At 29.3% G+C, this 20,423-nt stretch overlaps 1 non-coding gene across 1 annotated transcript; it reads right to left on the bottom strand.

Annotated features, from left to right (window-relative positions):
• Positions 1-4,071: 4,071 nt before the first annotated feature.
• Trnal-uaa lies at positions 4,072-4,155 on the bottom strand. The gene has a single exon. It is a non-coding gene; the product is annotated as a tRNA-Leu (tRNA).
• Positions 4,156-20,423: the final 16,268 nt, after the last annotated feature.

Below are 20,423 nucleotides of genomic sequence, written 5' to 3'. Positions count from 1 at the left end.
ATAACAGTCGAATTACAATAGCAGATGTACTTGTGAGTAAAAAATTAAATTTAAAACAATAAAAATTGTTTTAAATTTGAATTACCTAACCTAAATATACTAAAGTGTCACTAAAACTGAATTGGAAATCGAGGTTTTATAATATCCAGTAAGTGTCCCATTTATGTACAAGAAAAAGCAAATGATGTAGATGATTTTCCGGAAAATTTATTCGAGGGAACAAAACAAAAGAATCTCTCAACTACTGAATGGTGATTATATGGTGCAATATTTTAAAGAATGATTGCAAGTTTGTATAGTTTTAAAACATTTTACAATATTGCGGATTGACAATTTAAACAAAGTTTTTCTCGTGAAATTAGGTAGACAGTGTTTTTATAACGATCATGAAATAACGGTAAAGTACTTCATTTTTTAAGTTAAATTTTATTATATGTGTTCAAAAAACTATCTGTTTCGTTAAAACCATTACAAAATTTTACAGATATTCTATGAAAATTGAACTTTAAAAACAATATCATAAAATGTGTCAATTATTCCTAACTGTATCTGTCTCGAAAGCCACTTTCTTTTCCGACGATGATATATTTGTCTACATACCAGAACGAACGATCGTGTGCTCTAATAGAAAAAATCATAACTATTCATATTCAAAAAATTAGGTAACAGAAAAGATACTAAGTACAAAGAATTTGACCGTACTTTTTCTTTGAAACAGTTTTTCAAAATTCGGGAGCCGTAAAACTATTTATGATTTTATTGTATGTCATTCATCCGAGACGGCGTTATTGCTTATTGGTACCATATTTTTTTCGAGTCCATAAAAAACGCATGTTCTTTTGGTTTTTTTCTGTCATAAGTCCTAATCATGTAGTTTAATTTTTACAAATACACTATGGTAATAATTACTGAGAAATTTGGGTGACCGATATTTTTTATGGACTCTACTTTTTAGGTATTTATGTTCCGTTGTAAAAAGAAGAAGAATTTTTAGGTTTGACAAAAGAGTGTGCAAATATGTGGTTACAAATAATGTTGTCAGGGTCTTGATAATTGCATAATATTATATTAAACGAAAGATTTTTGACAACTTGATTATTAGCTGGGAAATAAATTTTATGTATCAATTCTACATAATGTGGAAAATTTGATTACATATATACAATCCCACATTATAAGAAAACAAATCAAAGAATTTTTTTTTAAACATTCAAAAATATGTTAGGAGTTCAAAATATGTAAAAACCTTAACGATTTACACGGTCTTTTTGTACACGGTTTTGATATAACACGGTTTGAAAATTGAATATTTTTAATTTTTTTACACGATTTTATTCCATTTAGCACGATTTGAAATTTTATGTACTTAATTTTTTTTTTGTCAAATTTAATTTTTGCGAAGTATGTTCATATCACAAAAAAGTATTTATGAAAGAAAAAAATCTAAAACCATCGATAGTATCGATAGTTTGCGAACACAAGCTTAAAGATTTAAGTGAATTCCCCTTTAGCGCGTACAAACAATTTTTACAGGTCAAAGCAAATGTGAATAGCACTAATTTAGGGAAACCTTAAAATTTGAATAAACTATTCTTTTCGTTCACAACATAGTTTTTTAGTTCCTGAACTTGCCATACATTTAATTTATATTAATTTTAAGATTAGAGTGCATATCTTTTTTATCATTAATTACTATGCTTGTGAAAATAAGCATTATATATTTGATTTAATAAAATAAACATGAATTCTTGTTCTTAAAAATTCTTGTTTTTCACTAATTTTAATAGGAATCTGGAACTTACTGGAACGAGAATTTACTGGAACCAATCTACCGTGTAAAAACAGACTTAGGTGTATATATATATATATATATATATATATATATATATATATATATATATATATATAAAAGTAGGTAGATCATTATTATATACAATCTATAAATATAGACTGTTCTCTACTTGAATTAAAGACAAGTTAAAAATTAAGAACGTGCAAATAAAATAAATGTTATAGTCTTTATTCCCTCAGCATCCGTATCGGAATAAAATCAATCGTAACTTCTAGACAAAGCTGAAAGGCAAACGTTTTATTTACCGACTCGCCGGTTTTCATCCTCAGCGCAAATATCGGAAAATTCTTTAGCGCTCGTTCTTTATCTCCCTTGTGAGAAAATGTGAAAATGTATGTGTGTTCTCATGGCAACGCCCTTCGCGACTTGCAAGCGTCGCGTTGTTGAAAAAAAGGCGACGCGTGCGAAGAAAAATAGAGAGAAAGTCGAATCCGAGCCGAAGAAAATGGCGCCGCCGCTTGTCCCTAAAAAAGTCAACAGACCGCGGTCTCGGCTGCTGGAAATTCGCGAGCGAGGCTGGGAGTTGGGACGACTCGTAATGGGAAGGCTGGAAACATGTCACGCGAACGAAAAAATAAACTAGCTGTAAGTGGAATTCTGTCTTAAGGCAATTAGGGCATCGTGCCTTAAGGCAAATTGCTGGAACTTCCCGTACCGCACTTCAAAATTCGAGTAATTAAAAATAATCAATAATAATAATCAATAGAAATCGATCAATGATTTGAAATTTTTAATAGAATTTCGAACCATATTAAATCATTCTATCTTAAATCATTTATTTTGAAATATTTTGGAAATTCTGAACTTTTTTGCAAAGCAATCGTACTGCTTTAACTGTATAAAGACGAAATATCAAAGCGCGTAAGCGCCGCGTCGCCGTCTAACGCGTAAACATTGGTACGGAACCCATAGGAATATAAACAAAATTTATACTTATTGTTAAAATCCCCATAAAATATCTGATAATTTGATGTGCATATGTCTAATGATCATTTTTGACCGCCAAATGGCTCATTTTTTTACTTTTTCCTCCATATCTCCGAAGTCGTTGCACCTACCTTTCCAAACAGTTTTTTAAACAGTTCTTCATTTAGTCAATACAAATAAAATGTTTTATGAATTATTCAAATCGGATGCTCCGTTCTCTTAAAAACTGAGTTACCGTTTTCTACACTTTTTGCCCCGTATCTTCGGAACGGCTAGACATGCCTTCGCCAAAAACTAATCAGCATGTCTCCTTATCAATACGAATCGAATGTTTTTTGAATTATTCAAATCGGTTGATCCGTGTTCCCGAAATCGTCGACGAAAATTTGTATCAGAACATACATACACTCACGCACATACACACACACATACATCCATTTTTTCTAAGGTATGCCAAAATGTTCAGAAACCTTTAAAACGTAAAGATATATAAAAATTTTCATTTTCGATTTTTTTGCGATTACTATAACTTGCCCTACGGGATGTTAACTAGTTGTGCATGGCATCGTGCTTTAAGGCAAATTGCTGGAACTTCCTAAACCGAAAATTAAAACTTTTAAAAGTTTTTTTTTAATTTTTTGAAAGCTTTGAAAAAAATAGATAAGATAATAAATAAATAGATAACTAGAATAGATATTTGAGAATGTTAAAATTTTTGAAAAATATTGATTTTTTTGAATATTATTTTATTTTTTTGTATATTTTGAAATATTTTGAAAATCTTGAACTTATTTTCAAAGCAATCGCGCTACGTTATCTGCGTAGAGACGACATATAGAAGCGCGTAAGCGCCCCGTCGCAGTCTAACGAATAAACATTGGTACGGAACCTAAAGAAATGTAAACAAAATTTGTTATTATTAAAATTTCTATAAAATAGCTGATAATTTGATGTGCATATGTCTAAAGATCATTTTAGTCCACCAAATGGCATTTTATTTTTACTTTTTTATTGTTGCTCTAAAACTGCTAGACCTGCCTTACCAAAAGTTTTATCAGTTCTACACTTTTGAAAACATTTTATTTGTATTAACAAATAAAATGTTTTTTGAATCATTCAAATCGGACGTTCTCTTTACCCAATAACTGAATTACCCATATATTGTAATTTATATATTTAAACATATAAAAAGTTATAAACTAATTCATTCATCATGCATGAACAAATAGTATCATTAAATAAAACAGGTTGTGTGAAATATAAATAAATTACAAAAATTAAAAAAAATAGTTTGTCAGGTGTGGGGTTCGAACCCACGCTCCCTCTCGGGAACCAGAGCTTAAATCTGGCGCCTTAGACCGCTCGGCCAACCTGACATAACGATTTATTGCTGATATATGGAATTCATTCTTAAGATAATTGTTATAAACAAAAATAATAAAAGATAAGGATTAAACAAAATTTGTTTAACAAATTCAAATGTTTTTAATAATAATGTGTAAATTGCGAGAAACTATTATACAACAATTGAATCTATGACATTATAATACTTTAATTTAATTTTAAATTATATTTATTTGGAAATAACTAAATTCATGTTTCTTTGAATTATCACAAATTCTTCCAGAATCTATAAAATATAAAATATTGTTACCAAGAGATAATTGAATATTAATAATAAGTTAATATTTACTATATTGAAATACTTAATTATTATGATAAAAATAGTATGAATTAGTTATCGTTAGTAATTTTAGAAAACAATTAAAACTTTGCTGGCTGCAAAAAAAATAAAAATATTCCAACTAGCAGAGCATGGTTTCGATCCACGGACCTCTGGGTTATGGGCCCAGCACGCTTCCACTGCGCCACTCTGCTTATATTAAAACGGACTCTTATGAACAGTTCGTTCGGTATGGGATGAGACAATTAGAACATAAAACAATTTTGTTCTATTTAACAAGATTATAGAAAATTAAAATAATTAAAAACTTCATATTCAAATAGCTACTTAGCATTTTAAAAAGATAAGAATTATTATATTAAAATATTATAAGAAAAAAAAAATTACAAGTAGAGTTCAACGCATGATATGTATACTTGATTGGAAATTTACTATAACGAATTTTACAATGAATATTATAATTTAAACATCAATTAAATTTCGTTAAATTTAAGTTAACTTCACGACAAATATTATGGGGATAACTCTTCGATAAATTATGGCCCTATCTTGATATGAATTCAAATTATCCTTACCTACAAAATGCACAAACGTTAAAACAATAACTTTAACATTAGGGCATCTTTTTAATGTGTTTATTAACTTCACGTAGGGTAAGTTATTGTGATGGGCCGAAAATCGAAATTGAAAATTTTGACATTTCTCGACGTTTTGAAGGTTTCTGAACATTTTGGCATACCTCAGAAAAAATGGATGTGTGTGTGTATGTATGTATGGATACAAACTTCCAGTCACGTTTTCGGGCGCACGGATCAATCGATTTGAATGGTTCAAAAAACATTCGATTCCTATTGATAGGTAAAAGACCTGATTAGTTTTAAGCAAAGGCAAGTCCAGCCGTTTCGGAGATCCGGAGCAAAGAGTGCAGAAAATAAAAATCGAGTTTTTGAGAGAACGGAGTATCCGATTTGAATGATCTAAATAACATTCAATTAGTAATGATTGGGAAAAGTGTTTATTAGTTTTTGACAAAGGCAGGCCCAGTCATTTCGAAGATACGGAGCTAAATATGTAAAAAATGGCAGTTTTTGAGAGAACTAAGCGTCCGATTTAAATGATTCAAAGAACTTTGTGCTTGTCTTAACAAAATAATTGATTTTGTAAAAAAAAATTTGTTTCATTTTTTTTTTTAGTTTTGTGTATATCGAAAATATTTCAGATTTTATTTTTAATTCTGACTATAGTTCTAATATACTTTACAAATAATTTCAACTCTGCAATTCAGTTTATATAATTCTTATAAATATTAGACAATGTTACAATATTAATAATAATCTATTTGAAAACATTCAGTATTCCTCGAACATTTCGTTATGGTACGGGAAGTTCCAGCAATTTTCCTTAAGGCACGATGCCATACATCCCACTAGTTGTATTTTTAATTTTATTTTATGTATAAAAAGCCTGATATCACAGCAAATAAAGCGTTGTCATAACATTTCTGTTTTATCGAAAAATTAGTACCTAGTAATGATCGTATGCTTATTTTCAACTTTTTTATACATTTCTATGATTTTGGTTAAATTTTGATCCTAGCGCACCTGAATCATTTTTTTCGCTACTTTTTCGATAAAAAATTAGTTGCTCCTTATGTGATGAATTTAATAGACGCAAACTAATATTGTATAATAAGAACGAAAGACACAAAAATGCAAAAATTTCATACGTAGTTGTTAATAATTCACATTCACATGTAAAACTATATATTTTTTCAATCTTTACATCTCTTTAGTACTTCATAAATACATTCCTTTATTGTCACAGCTAGCACGCGGCAGTGTCTGTTCGAATTCCGCCCATATGTTCGACAGTGCAGATGCAAAGCACACATAGAATCGATATAAAAAAATTGACATAGAAAATTTCGGATCGGTTCTATATGATTTCGAGACACCTGCGGGCATGCATGCATTACTCCCCCGATATATTTATAAATAGCTCGGAGCTTCTGAAATTTATGGTGTCAGTTTTGTAAATCATTTTTTTGCATTGTGTGGTAAATGTAACAGATTACTTATTTTAGAATATTCTAGAATAAGTTATCTACATATATATAAAAATAAGTCGGGTTTTCCTTCCTGACGATTTAACTCCAGAACGTACGAACCGATTTCGACAATTTTGCATTCGTTGGAAAAGTCTCGGGCCCCGCAAGGTTTATAGCTAAGAAAATTAGTTGTGCATGGTATCGTGCCTCGATGCAAATTGCTGGAACTTCACGCACCGTAATTAAAAATTCGAGTAATGAAAATAATCAATAATTGTTTTAAATAATTTCAAATAGATTATCTAAAAATTCGAGTAACGACATTAGTGAGAATTATCAGAATTATGCTTGATTAAGTCAACGAGCAATTCTTGCCGCAAAGAATAATGATGTACACGTACTGAATTTCACCATTCAATCAAAAATTGCTGGCGATTTGGTGCCATACCAATGTTTCCGTCTGGACTTCCGTTTGACTTCAAACGATTGCAATTTCCAGTTTGCCTTGCGTTCGCAATAACAAGTCGCAAGGCCGATCGCTTAGTGTTTGCGTGATAAATTTCAAATAGATTATTTAGAAAATCATTGTTTTTCACATGGACAGTTATACGTTGCCCGTTCACGAGTTGGAAAACCATCCGCTTTGTTTGTGTTAACGTCAGACCAAAAAACAAAAAATGTGGTTCACCAAAGAGCACTTCAATGAAACGGATAATTTGCGGATTCACTTTCATTTACTTAGAGAAGTTCAACTAAAAACACTTTATTTTTGTAATTGAAATAAATTCATTACTGTTGTGTAATAAAATCAAATTTATCCTTTTCAAATATAAAACAAACAAAAAATTTCTTCATCTTTCTCACAAAACCATCTGGTGGCGAAGCGGAGTTCGTCGGGTTTGCTAGTTTTTTATAATTATAGAACAAAGTATATCGATTTCAATGATATAATTATTAAAAAGTTCTGTATATATTATTGGATTATGCTAGTGCCAGACTGCTAACTGTTACAAAGACTGTTGTTTTGACTGCCAAAACATTTACAAATTGTGAAAAAGGAACATGTCTCTATTTGAACTATATGATTATAAGTAGAAAAGTGTTAACCAAAGAACTGACAGCCACATTTCAAAACTTATCTACAAACAACACTTGCTCATTGACACGTCTGAGCGCTACAAATATTGCTCCCACAAATTATTATTAGATACAAAAACCGTGGCTCCTCCTTTGCAGGCGTGGTTACCGATAAAAAAAGCAGATAAACTTTTTTTTAACGCTCTAGGGACCTTTTGACTTCTCTAATATCGATCGACTCATATTATATGAAACTATGAAACGCGCAGTCGAGTTTTTTATGGCCGACTCGCGCTCTCCCTATATTTTCTCATTCGTTTTTTTGCCCCGGGGAAGCAGGTTGTGCCAGGTTGCGCTCACTTGCTGCGCCGTTTTTTATTTGACACCGATTTTTTGTTGAGCACTTGTGAAAGGTCGCGGGGAATTAAATCGGATCAAATAGGGAACATTTTTTTATTCTTTATATAGGAAACACTTTTTTATGAAGGGCGTTTATGTTTGCTTATTTTTTATGCCAAAAAGGCGTTTGTTTGAATTAGATTTAACTAGAATTTAGAAAACAAAATTATATATACAACCGCGAAGAAAGGCATAAAGAAAGGTTTCTAATCGTACACTCTACTGCAAAGAATGGGATCTGGTTAAACTTTAAATTTGTATGCACATATTTAGTAAATCATTAAAGATTTAGACTTAGGTAATTTGAAAGATCTGAAGTAGCAAAAAAAAATTGTCCTTATACTAGAGCGATTTATAGAGTAAGTAATATAATAAACTTTTATTTGAATTTAGATATAAATGCACATATTTAGTAAATCATTGAAGATTTGGACTTAGGTAAATTAAAAGATCTGAAGTAGCAAAAAAAAATTGTCTTTATACTAGAGCGATTTATAGAGTAAGTAATATAATAAACTTTTATTTGAATTTAGATATAAATGCGCCACATCTGTAAAAAGTTATCAATTTGTGAATATTAAAATCCAGTTAAAAGAATATAAAATAATTTAAAAAATAATAAGATAATTTATTAGAGCATGCGGTACGAATTTCTATAACAGTTCTATTCTAACGTTTTGATAATATTAGAATGGCAACTAAGTAGTTGCGGATTTTTGTTAAAAAAACAAAGGCTTTTTTTTCGTGGAACATAATTATAATTGAATTTTTGTCATCTTTCAAGCAGTATAATAATTTCACGTTTATAAAAGTTCTAGTTTTTATTAGCAAAAGACTGAATCAGGTACAATTTGACACCATCATAATCATTGAATTGTTTGCTATTTAAGGATTTCTGTAAAGATCGAAACAAAAAGTAATCAGAAGGTGCAAGATCAGGTTATAAATAGCAAAACCTCCCAACAAAGCTCCAATAATTTTGTCCGAGTGGCCAACAATGAAATAAATCACTGTTTAGATTTGACAATTTATGTCGCTTTTTTCAGCAGCATTAGTTGTTTAATCTAGACATCAGAATTGATTATTCGGTTGGTAATAACGATTCAAAGTAGATAATTCCCTTTTAATCAATTTCAACTGGAGACGACTAGATTTTTTTTTATATTTGAGTAATAAATCACAAGAACAAAGGTTGGCAAACCAATTTTGACACTGATGTTTTTTGAAGGCTTTTAACAGTTCATAACTTTAGAAGAATTAAAATGCAAAATATGACAAAAAATCTTTCAATGAATGCCAAATAAAAACTACTCAATGAACCTAAAAACTCTTTTCTACTTATGGACATCTAAACTGCTTAAAATCTAGAAATTCAATAAATTTTATGAATACCCATATTAAAATTTAGAAAAATACATCCAATCAAAAGCAAACAAGAAACCCTAATTATTTTTTCTCTCTGTGATGCAAACAAGAACACCCAAATAATTTTAATCGCCCTGAACCAATTTTTATAGCTCGCGGATCCTCCTATTTGGCTTTCGAAAAAGAAAGCCGAATGTGAAAAAAGCACGTGTTTTTGGATCATTCTATTAATTTATTCTGAAAGAATGAATGATTTGGTGTTTGCGGCGTCGGCATCGTCAGTTAGTTGGTTAAAGAATCATTAATATCGTAACAAGACACGACGCATGCACAACTTGTTAGTGAAGGCGTTTGATATATGGTTTTCTTACCGCGGAGGAAAAAATCAGCGCTTTGATTTTTCAGATCGTTTCTTTCTGGTCGGAAAAACGGATCTAATGATACGTTATTAAGCAAGATAAGAAGAGGAACGAAGTCTTAATGAATGCTGAAGTCGTGTGTAAAATACACAGTGATGTGACTAATAACAATGTGTTTAGCATTATCATTAAAATATTAATTTAAAATATTATATAGTTTCCGAAATCATTATAAACTATAATTGCATAAACTTTTCAACGGACGTCGGGGAGTATGAAAAACTGAATGCTTTAATTATAAGTAAGCGTGTACCTTACATATATTTTTTTAAATAATTTATTTGAAAAATGAAATTCGTGTAATATTTATATTATATATATATATATTTTCGGGTTTTTATACTAAGTTTTTCTGTCGGCATATGTAGATGCCGGAAACGTCAACCCAAAGGCACGCGCTGGTAAAGGTGCTACCGTTTTGGGTGCTCAGGCTGTCAGAAAATTTGACGAAACAGTGATTGTCAATGCTTTATAATAATTAGGAATACATAAATAAATTTGAATCAAATCATCCAAAAATCTTCTTCAAAATATAAATTCAATATATTTCTTGACAATTTTCATTGTCGGATTTGGAACACTAACCATAACTTTTAATTAGTGCAAGTAGAATTCGTAAATAGCAAGTAGCAATTAAAAGTAGATATTATGTAATATTCAATTATATTACTTCTGAAAAAGCTTTATTAATTTTTAATGCATTTTACTAGTTTTTCAAACGTCAAACTTTTGAACCGGGGAAGTTTTTAAATGTCTACTGAGTCGAGTTTGCAATTAAATTTTTCAAAAAAATTATATATCTGGTGTCTACGTTAACATTGTAAGCCACAAATACAAACCGTCGTTAGAAAAGTAATGCTCAGGGATCAACAAATATTAGACAAGAAAATAACGCAATATTATTCGTAGGGTAAGTTGTAGTATAATATGTAATCGCAAAGAAATCGAAAATGAAAATTTTCATATTTTTTTACGTTTGAAAATTGATGTATGTGTGTGTGTGCGCGCGTGTGTGTATGTATGTGCGGATAAAATTTTTCGTCGACAATTTCGAGAATGATTAAAAAAATATTCGATTCCTATTGATAAGGAGACGTGCTGATTAGTTTTTGGCAAAGTCAGGTTCAGCCGTTCCAAAATACAGGGCAAAAAGTGTCAAAAAATGAAAATTCAATTTTTGAGAGAACGAAGCGTGCGATTTGAATGATTCTGAAAATATTTAATATGTATTGACGAAATGAAGAACTGATAAAATTTTTGGGTTGGCAGGTACAGCGGTTTTGGAGATCATATTAAAAAAAAGAAATTTAGTGGATAAAAATCATCATTAGACATATGCACATCAAATTATCATATATTTTATAGATATTTTAATAATAAGAACAAATTTTGTTTACACTTCAATGAATTTCGTACCAATGTTTATCCGTTATACTGCGACGCGGCGCCCACGCGCTTCCATACCATTTTTACGCAGCTATTACGTACCGTGGTTGCTTTAAAATAAGTTCAAAATTTCCAAAATATTTAAAAAATTTAAAAAATCTCATAAATCTATTATTTCAAAGTTCTAAAAAATAAATTGTTTTCAAAAAATTTATTTTTTTGTACGGGAAGTTACAACAATTTGCCTTAAGGCACGATGCCATGCACAACTAGTTTTTCAAAGAGTTTTAATGATTTTCTGCCTTACGTACAAGAAACGTTATTGAATTTGGCTTATGGTTGTTAAATTTACAAATCAGGATTGAGTTGATCCATACATGGTAAGAGAAAAATTAAATCTAGCATTATAACATATGGTTGATAAATTTGCTATTTACAAATGAGCTGATCCAACAGAATAAAATGGGCACATGGTTGATAAAAGTATATATGGTAAAGTGGTTCATTACGCAAAGAAATTCTATGTATCCTCTATATTCCTTGTTCCTCCATAAAGACAATTGATTAATGAATTTCTCGGTATCTTTGCGTAACGACTTTGACACTTGCACATCCGAGCGCGAATTGCTACATCAGACATCACGTTTCGGTTTACGGACGTCGCACGTCATCAATCATCATGTCCTTACCAGACAGGACACAAACAACGCCATCTTCCCGGATGCTATCCTGTTCTGGTGGACCTTCTACTGATGCTCCACGAGGTCTCACGGGACCATAGTTCATTAGTGTCAAACTATTGGAAAATTGCATTATGGTGTTGCAACACTTTTGACGGCGTTTATAAAAAAAATATAAGAAATGATATTCGGATGTTAAATGATTCATAATGGTTTTATTTTATTTCCGTGGTTTAGGTTACAAGAGTTTGAATTTTATTGCGACAGAAACTGTAAGGTGATTATATAAATGTTTTAACATAATTTGGTAAAATATGTTGATATAAAGGACGTCCGGTTCCTCTCTTTTACATCAAAGCACTATTACACTTTTGCAATATTTCCTAAACATCCTATAATTCTTTTCGTTATTGTCAGAGTATTTAATTTCCGCAAAACGTGCTTAACAAAAAAATCTAACTAGTTGGTTTGGTACTTAGCCTTGAGGCAAGTTACATGAACTTCCCGATATGTGTAAATAATCGACTTAATCAATAAAAAATAAATTAATTAATGAGTGATTATAAGTATTCAGAGTGGATTTATTGCACATCATTGCAAACGAACGAACGAACACGTTAACTCGGAGTATTTTCTAAAAGCAAATTTTCAAAAATCAATAATTTTTCCAGTAGCCGTAGGACTGTAATGGTTTAGTATGTTCACTAAGACCAAGTACACTATCGTTACACTAAGTAAATCGTCTAATTTCAATTTTAACACACGTCAAAAAAACAACTCATTTTATCAAACTTTGATGAATTTTTAAAATTAAACTACTTGTCGTAAGGCCGTAATATTACAGTAAGTTGTATAAGACCATGATATATATCGCTAAAAAAAATTCCATAAAAATCGGCTTAAATTTTTTTTTCAACTAAAACTAATCAGTACCATTCCCAACTAATATCTTTCGAACAGTTTTTGATTTTTTAAAATCGGTTCGGTAGGATGAGCTTAAATGTGGACGAAAAGTTTAACACTTTTTTACAAATTACAAAGAAACGGCTTGGCAGATCGTCGCATAAAACTTACAAGCGATAGTCCTTATCGAAATACATCAAATGGCTTTTAAATTTCTGAAATCAGTTCAGGCGTTTTTGAGAAAACGTCGATGAAAAGTTTAATTTTGACAAATGCCAAAAAACGATACCAAATTTTGCAAACTTTGACGAATTTTCAAAATTGTCGTAGGGCCGTAATATTTTAGTATGATCTAGAAGACTATAGTATCTACCGTCAAAAAATAATAATAAAAATCATAAATAAAAAATTACAAGAAAACGGCCGATCTTTACCAAAAACTAATCAGCACGATTCCCAATCAATATCTTTCGAACGGTTTTTGAAATTTCATAATCGGTTCAGAATTGCGGGCTAAAACGTGGACGAAATTTTTTTCACTTTTCTGCTATTTATAAAGAAACGTCTCGGCCGATCGTCTGATAAACGATAGTCCTCGTCGAGATACATCGAATGGCTTTTAAATTTTTGAAATCGGCCCAGCCGTTTTCGAGAAAACGTCGATTTACGGCAAAAAATCTGTTCACATACGCACACACACACATACTTCTTCCAAATTTGGTCTCATTCGATTCAGAATGGCTTGAAACGTCGAGAAAACATAAAATTAGCGATTCGGATTTTTTGATGAAAACATAAACTTCTCCTTCGGGAAGTTAAAAATTAATGCATGTCCTTGGAAAATCTTGAAGATTGCGCGCATTTCTGAAAATCTACTCCCCGCTAGTTTTTATTTTCATCCCGGCAACAAAATCGATCCTAACGGTGATTTTTACATAATCTCTTGCACCGGGCAGACAATAATAAAAGTGATAAAAATTTCAAAGGGTTTTATTATATTCCACCTAAAAATAACGAGGTAGATTTCCCATTACTCATCTTCGAACCCGAAAGGCTAAAAGAGGCAACGATTATTTGGAACGTAGCTGTAAAACTATTTACTGTAGTAGCATTTTAAGGCGAATTTCACGGATGATTAAATGGCTTTGCAAATATCGTAGACACATTGTTATAATAAAAATCTTAACCTTACAATAAAACGAAGTCATTTCTAGACAGGTATAATGACAATAAACACATTCAGTCGTAAAAGGATAACATTAATAATACATAGACCAGTTAGGACAATATTTATTTCAGTAGATAAAGTCAAAATTGAAATTCAATAAAAGTCGGTATTTAAAAACGTAATATGATTTTCATTGTTACAAATTGTATAACCTAACTTTTTATTGTATTGTTTCTGTATTAAAATCGTACATTATATTAAAAAATTATTATAACCATTTTGCAATATACTGATCTTGAGATATTTTATGTTTTTATTGTTTGAAATTTTATAACACAGAATAATTACTTTATAAAAATTGTTTTATTGATGTCATAAATTATAAATATTTGCCAAAAACGTTTGAAACCAAATTCAAAACACTTTAAGTAAATGTATCTGTTTGTAATTAGCAACATGTTTAAGTGCAGTTAATATAGTCGGAGTGATGCATTTATTTTGGAACCTGTATTTTGTACAAAGACTACCAGTATATCAAATATTATCATTACAAAGCCTAACGTTGAAGCCAGTCAATTTAATATCTATAATGCTATCATTAATAGAAAAAAATTGTAAAACTAAAAGAGATATCTAAATCTCGACATCTTCTCAAAATCTTTGATTAGACATGACATTAACGCAAACATCAGTCAGAAACGCAAAATTGTTGACAGCAAACGCCTTCTTGTCAAAAGTGAAAATCTGACATGTTTTACAAGTTTAAACTTCCTTTTATTTTTGGCCGAGGTGTTGATTCGAAAATCAGAAAATATGATCCCATTTTGCTAATGAGATTTTAATCTAATATTGAGAACCGTCAGAGAATGTACTTTTTTAATAAAATTGATGGCGCTTATGTGGTTCCTATTACCAGATGGAAAACTTCGAGAAGGGAATCAGCTTTTTTAAACAATATAGAGTAATATTTAAAGAAGGTTTATTATTCAAAAATCTTTTTTTTAAATTATGTTTGTTCATTAAAATTTAAGTAAATAGATAAACGAAACAAATATTGCCTAAATAATATAAAAACTATATTATTAAGTAAATAAATAATAAATAGAAGTTGTTTATTTAAATTATCTATAATTGAGATTGAACTCTCATTGTCAAAATTGTTAGCTTAGAAATTCTAGAACAACTAGAAATAGAGAAGTTAATATTCTGTCTAATATGACTATTTACTCTAACAAAATTATCAGATTTGTGTATAGAATTATGTATTGATAGGTGTGTGTATTATTTCTATATGATTAATACAAAAATGCATTTATAAAGAATCAATAACTGAATTCTCAAACCCATATAAAAGAAAGTTGATGTATTGCAAGTTTCCATGAAAATATTTGCTTCATTAACAGTGTCACATTTAATTGATGGATTATCCTTGATCCATGATAGAAAGGGGTATTTGAAGTAAAATTTCTATTTTCTCATACATAGGGTTATATTACATTAAATATTAAATATAATTGCACAACCATAGAAAATATAACAAAATTGCAATACAGAATAAGAAACAAAATATATCATAATCAGCTAGTAATATATGATATAATATAAAGATTATTTTAATAATAAAGAACATAAATATATATTGAAAGAAGAAAAGTAAACTTTGCCTTAATGTATTTTTCTTAAACCGTATTTTTTCAAAGGAAAAGAACAGAGAAAGTGCTTTATTTTAGCAATTACAGCATAATATTTTTCTACTAACACATTATATATTTGTATTTTTCAAATATTAGTTTGAGAATTTTAAATGCTTTGACAATCTCTGAAAAAACTGAAGATTTTCTCACTAACATTATTAGGCTCACCATAAAACTTTTAATTTATGGTTTTGAATTAAAGTGACTTCAAACGGGTAATGGAAGTATTTGTGAGGCAAATATTTTATTATGGTGTTGTATAAATGCTCTATAAAATCCTTTAGAACGTGCCTGCATTTATTATTGTGGATTAGTTTTATTTGCATACAGTTAGTACTTTTAGCCTACAAGTTCTGAGAACATGAGAAAATGAGATTAAATAAAAAATTAAACGTTTTAAACGAATTGAGAAAAATTCAATATGATTTCTGTTTTTTTTTTTAATTAAGGATTGAAGTTTATAACTAAAAAGTCAATTTTTGTGAGACAAAATCCTAATACATGAATTTTGTTATAGTGACCAACTCAAATAAATTGATATAATCTGATCTGAAATGCTCTGTCCTTTTTCCTTGTATAAAATTACAGAAAATTATTGCAATTGGTCTGGGCGGTGCTAAAATGAAAATATTAAAGATAATTTATAGCGTGTGACCCTGAAATTTTCTAGATAAATAACATTGCCGTAAAAGTAATAATCTCGAAATTATTCATCGACCTATGCGAACTAATAATCGACATATTTTGTAAAAGCTTTTGGAATTCAGTTTCGCTAACACACTTTTCTATTGTCATCTCTGACCCTAAGGGCTTGACTCTTGACCATCTAGTCCAGTATTTCTATTGTGATGTTTTGTTCGTTTATAAAATAAATTTGACCTACAGCTGCCCATAATGATACATTTTTAAATGTAATAAATAACCTTTGACATTTTGCAACGGTTACGATTATGGATTATTTGGAGCAAAACCGTATCAGAATTTTATGGAATGTATGAAATCAATAATTAGGGACTGGTGAAAACCGATTTAAAACGTTTGCTGAATTTTAACGAATTTTGTTCATATGTACTGAAAATGATACAGAACTTTTCATGAAACGTCGAACATAGGAAAACGAATCATTATGATAATTGACACTGATGTTAATTATTATTGTATGACAAATAATATGCATAGGACCTTTTGAATAATATTAGTAAATATGTGAATTTTTCATTCTAACATGATTATTGCGTTAACTGGCTACTACCTATATTTAATATTATATTGAATTATTTTTCAGACAACTGAATTAACTGTACATATATATTTTTAAGTTTTCAGTTATTTATTTCAAAAATTCCTTAAATACATTAAATCAATACTAATCCACCTAATTACTGATAAGTTTAGAAAGTCGCAATACTTAATGGGTTAATACAAACTATTTAGTAAACGATTTTTATCAGAAATCGATTCTAGAAAACACCAAGTAACAAATATCAAAAATTCAGAGAATTTAACAGTAAAACGCTGTTTGTAAATATCTTTGATTGAAATCAAATTCTAGTCATATTTAATAATCTTTATTATTTTGTATTATTCTATTGAAATTATATTTTAACATACTCATGGATAAAATAACTTTTAATATATCAGATTTTTTTGAATTTAAAATTTTTCAACTCTAGTTTTTTTCTTTTTGAAACATTTTCATTTTACATAAAAACTAAAGAAATATTTTGCTGGATTCAGGTATATATATATGTTTTACAATTTTCATGCTGAACACATTTTTCCCAAGTTAATATCTCAAAAAATCTAGTTTCTCTATAAAAAATAACCTTTTAATTTTATAGAAAGGAGAAAGAGTTTATGATGTTCGAATTATACAAACAACCGTTACGTAACCCAATAAAAATAGGACATAAAATTTTGACCGATTTTTTTCGAGAACTTTACAAAAAAGTCCGTTATATATGCCCTATATTTTTTCTTAAAATTTTTTTTCTAGATTTTCGACAATAAACGTTTATAACTAAAGAAAGGGTTATTTACTTGTGTACTGTTATTTTGAACCAGTAAAATAATTTAAATATTTTGTTTGGTGAAACTTCTATTTTAGATACAACAAGCAAAAAAAAATAAATTTAAAAATTAATTTATGGAAGATATATGTATCAACGTATTATGCAAAAGATTGTTATAAATTTTGTGATTTACTTCCTAAGTATAATTTTTCTTACATATTTTCTAGACCTGACTTATTCATATTTTATTGAGAATTTACGGTTAAAAGTTGAAATATTTCCGTCTACCCAAATAATTAAAATACACTTGATCCATATTTGATTATATAATGTGCCAGACGTCCGGCCGGACTTTCTTTAATAACCGTTTGACTAATTACGACAACAAGCATTCCTTCGAATCACATTTCTCTACAAAATTGTATATAACCCATTACTGCTATCATTGGCATATCGAATAACAAATATTTAAGTAATTTGTAACAAGAGAAGCAACGTATTTATTTCAAAATTATTCATTGAGCTTTGATATTTCGATATGATAAATTTTGCGCTGCAGAATTTTTATCAACCTGAACGGAATAAGAATAAATTCATGCAAATTTTAATTTATTTTTCAAATCGGGTAGTAATAATTAATTTGTAAACGCTAATTAGTTTTATTATATAATAAAAATAATTCAATGAATATAAAGTATTACCATCATTCTATATCAAAAAAGCGTTTCAGAAAAATTAGTCCTTAATTTTCAAGCAGCCCCTATAAATATATAAATAGAGACCGATATATCTATTTTTTGTGTTAATTTATTATTACAGTTTTCCAATATTGTTGATCAAAACTTAAACCAAAAGATAAAACCATGCTTTTAATAAAACGTAATATAGTATCGATCCAATCTCCAGGATATACAGGCGTTTGCGTGGATTTCGATGCGAAAACAAACATTTTAATTCCCAAGGGCGAAAGTTCTTTGCAGACAGAGAGGAATCTTTAGTCCTGACAATAAATTAAATACACGGGTTTTGAATTAAATTAAAAGCTTTTATATACTAAGGCTCTTAGTAAAGAAAATTTTAAAGGCGTATACTCATTTTCCAATTGAAATACTAACTTTATCTAAACAAATGCAATTTAATCTATTATTTTAAACAGATTTTATGAAAATTGAAATCGTATGAACCGTGTTCCCGAAATCGTCGAAGAAAATTTGTATCCGCACACGCACACACACACATACACACATACACATGCACACATACATCAATTTTTTTAAGGTATGCCAGAATGTTCAGAAACTTTTGAAACGTAAAGATTTATAAAAATTTTCATTTTCTATTTTTTGGCGATTAATATAACTTGCCCCACTGGAAGTTAAAAAAAATCACTTTCAATAAAAAATTTGGCTTTTTAACTCATCTTTTTACCAAAAAATTGCTATATTTTGAGTTCTAATAATTAATGCTTATAGAGATTTTGATTGTGATTCTATTATTAGTATAAAAATATTTATGTCTTGTCTTCGACTTTGTTTGATTTAATGGTTTTAGAAAAAAAGTTAAAACATAATGTGCTGTAGTTTGCTTCAAATCAAGGTAAAAAAAAATTATAAAAGTGATTCCCAGTATTCATTTTCAACAAAGATTATCCGTTAATTTATCGCATCCTTCAATTTAATATTAAACTGAATATATTGATCACCATCACGGAGTTGAGGAAAAAGCTAAACTAAAGCTTATAGGTGCTAAATTTTAACAATTATTTTTTAATACATAATTTATTTTCGACGTTTCAGAAAGTATGGGTATGTCATCCACTTTGTAAGAACACACATTTGTAAGAACATATCTATATTACTCGAAAAGATAAAATATTTTTGAGAAAGTGTGTTTCTTATTTGGATCTTGTTCGGAAATATGATGAATTTCAAAGTAACTCAAACTTTATCGAGATAATTAATTGAATGAAATTAGTAAAATATTAAATGTGCGTTGCAATTGGCATTATTTAAAAATTTTTTTATAGCACATATTAAACAATTTATGGAAAAATATAGTAAATTTTATCAAGCTTCTGGTAAACTAAAAAAGTAAGAGTGCCCGGAAAGAAATTTTCAAGTTATAGAAAAAATGTGCAAAAATGCCCAGAAACTATAAACTGGAAAAAAGTAAAATATATATTTGCGCATTACGACTACATTTATTTAAAAATTTAAACATTACCTGGATTCAGAAGTTCAAAATAATTAACACAGTTTGTGCATTTCTACAAAATTTCGTCCCTTGATATCCTTTTTACAAAAGTTCGTCTCTTGCTATTCATCCTTCGATATAATATCATGCTAGGCAATTCGATTGACCATTGTCCAGTCCCTCCCACGAAATACGACGTAGTACCTACATGTCTATCATATGTGCGAGGATGCTAGAAGTTCACGCGCTCATTATGGGAATATTTTTCAAATGAATTTTTCAGTTCGGAAGGGTGATCTAACAAAAGGGTCTAATAAGGGCTATGCCCTGCTATCACAATGCTTATTTTGTCTCAAAATAAATGGTGGACAACAAAACAAAATGGTTAAATTGGTAAACTGGATACATCATCAATTTTACTTATATAAAATTTTAGATGCAATTCCTTAGGGTCTAATTTGAAAAGCTCCTGTTTGGATTCTGTTTTCAAATCAAATCATTAAATGTAATTCAAAATATCTAACAAAAATTGAAAATGTATCATAGACCCCGCAAAACGCGTTTCTTGCAGAAATTTATGATATAAATGATGTTATTCTAGATCTTCTTCGATAATT

This window comes from Ctenocephalides felis, unplaced genomic scaffold (assembly GCF_003426905.1).
Source record: "Ctenocephalides felis isolate EL2017-DRISC unplaced genomic scaffold, ASM342690v1 CF-g0.4_SCAFFOLD_01492, whole genome shotgun sequence".
NCBI classification, from domain to species: domain Eukaryota; kingdom Metazoa; phylum Arthropoda; class Insecta; order Siphonaptera; family Pulicidae; genus Ctenocephalides; species Ctenocephalides felis.
The sequence above is the reverse complement of the archived record's forward strand: the minus strand, read 5'-3'. Positions and strand labels throughout refer to the sequence as shown.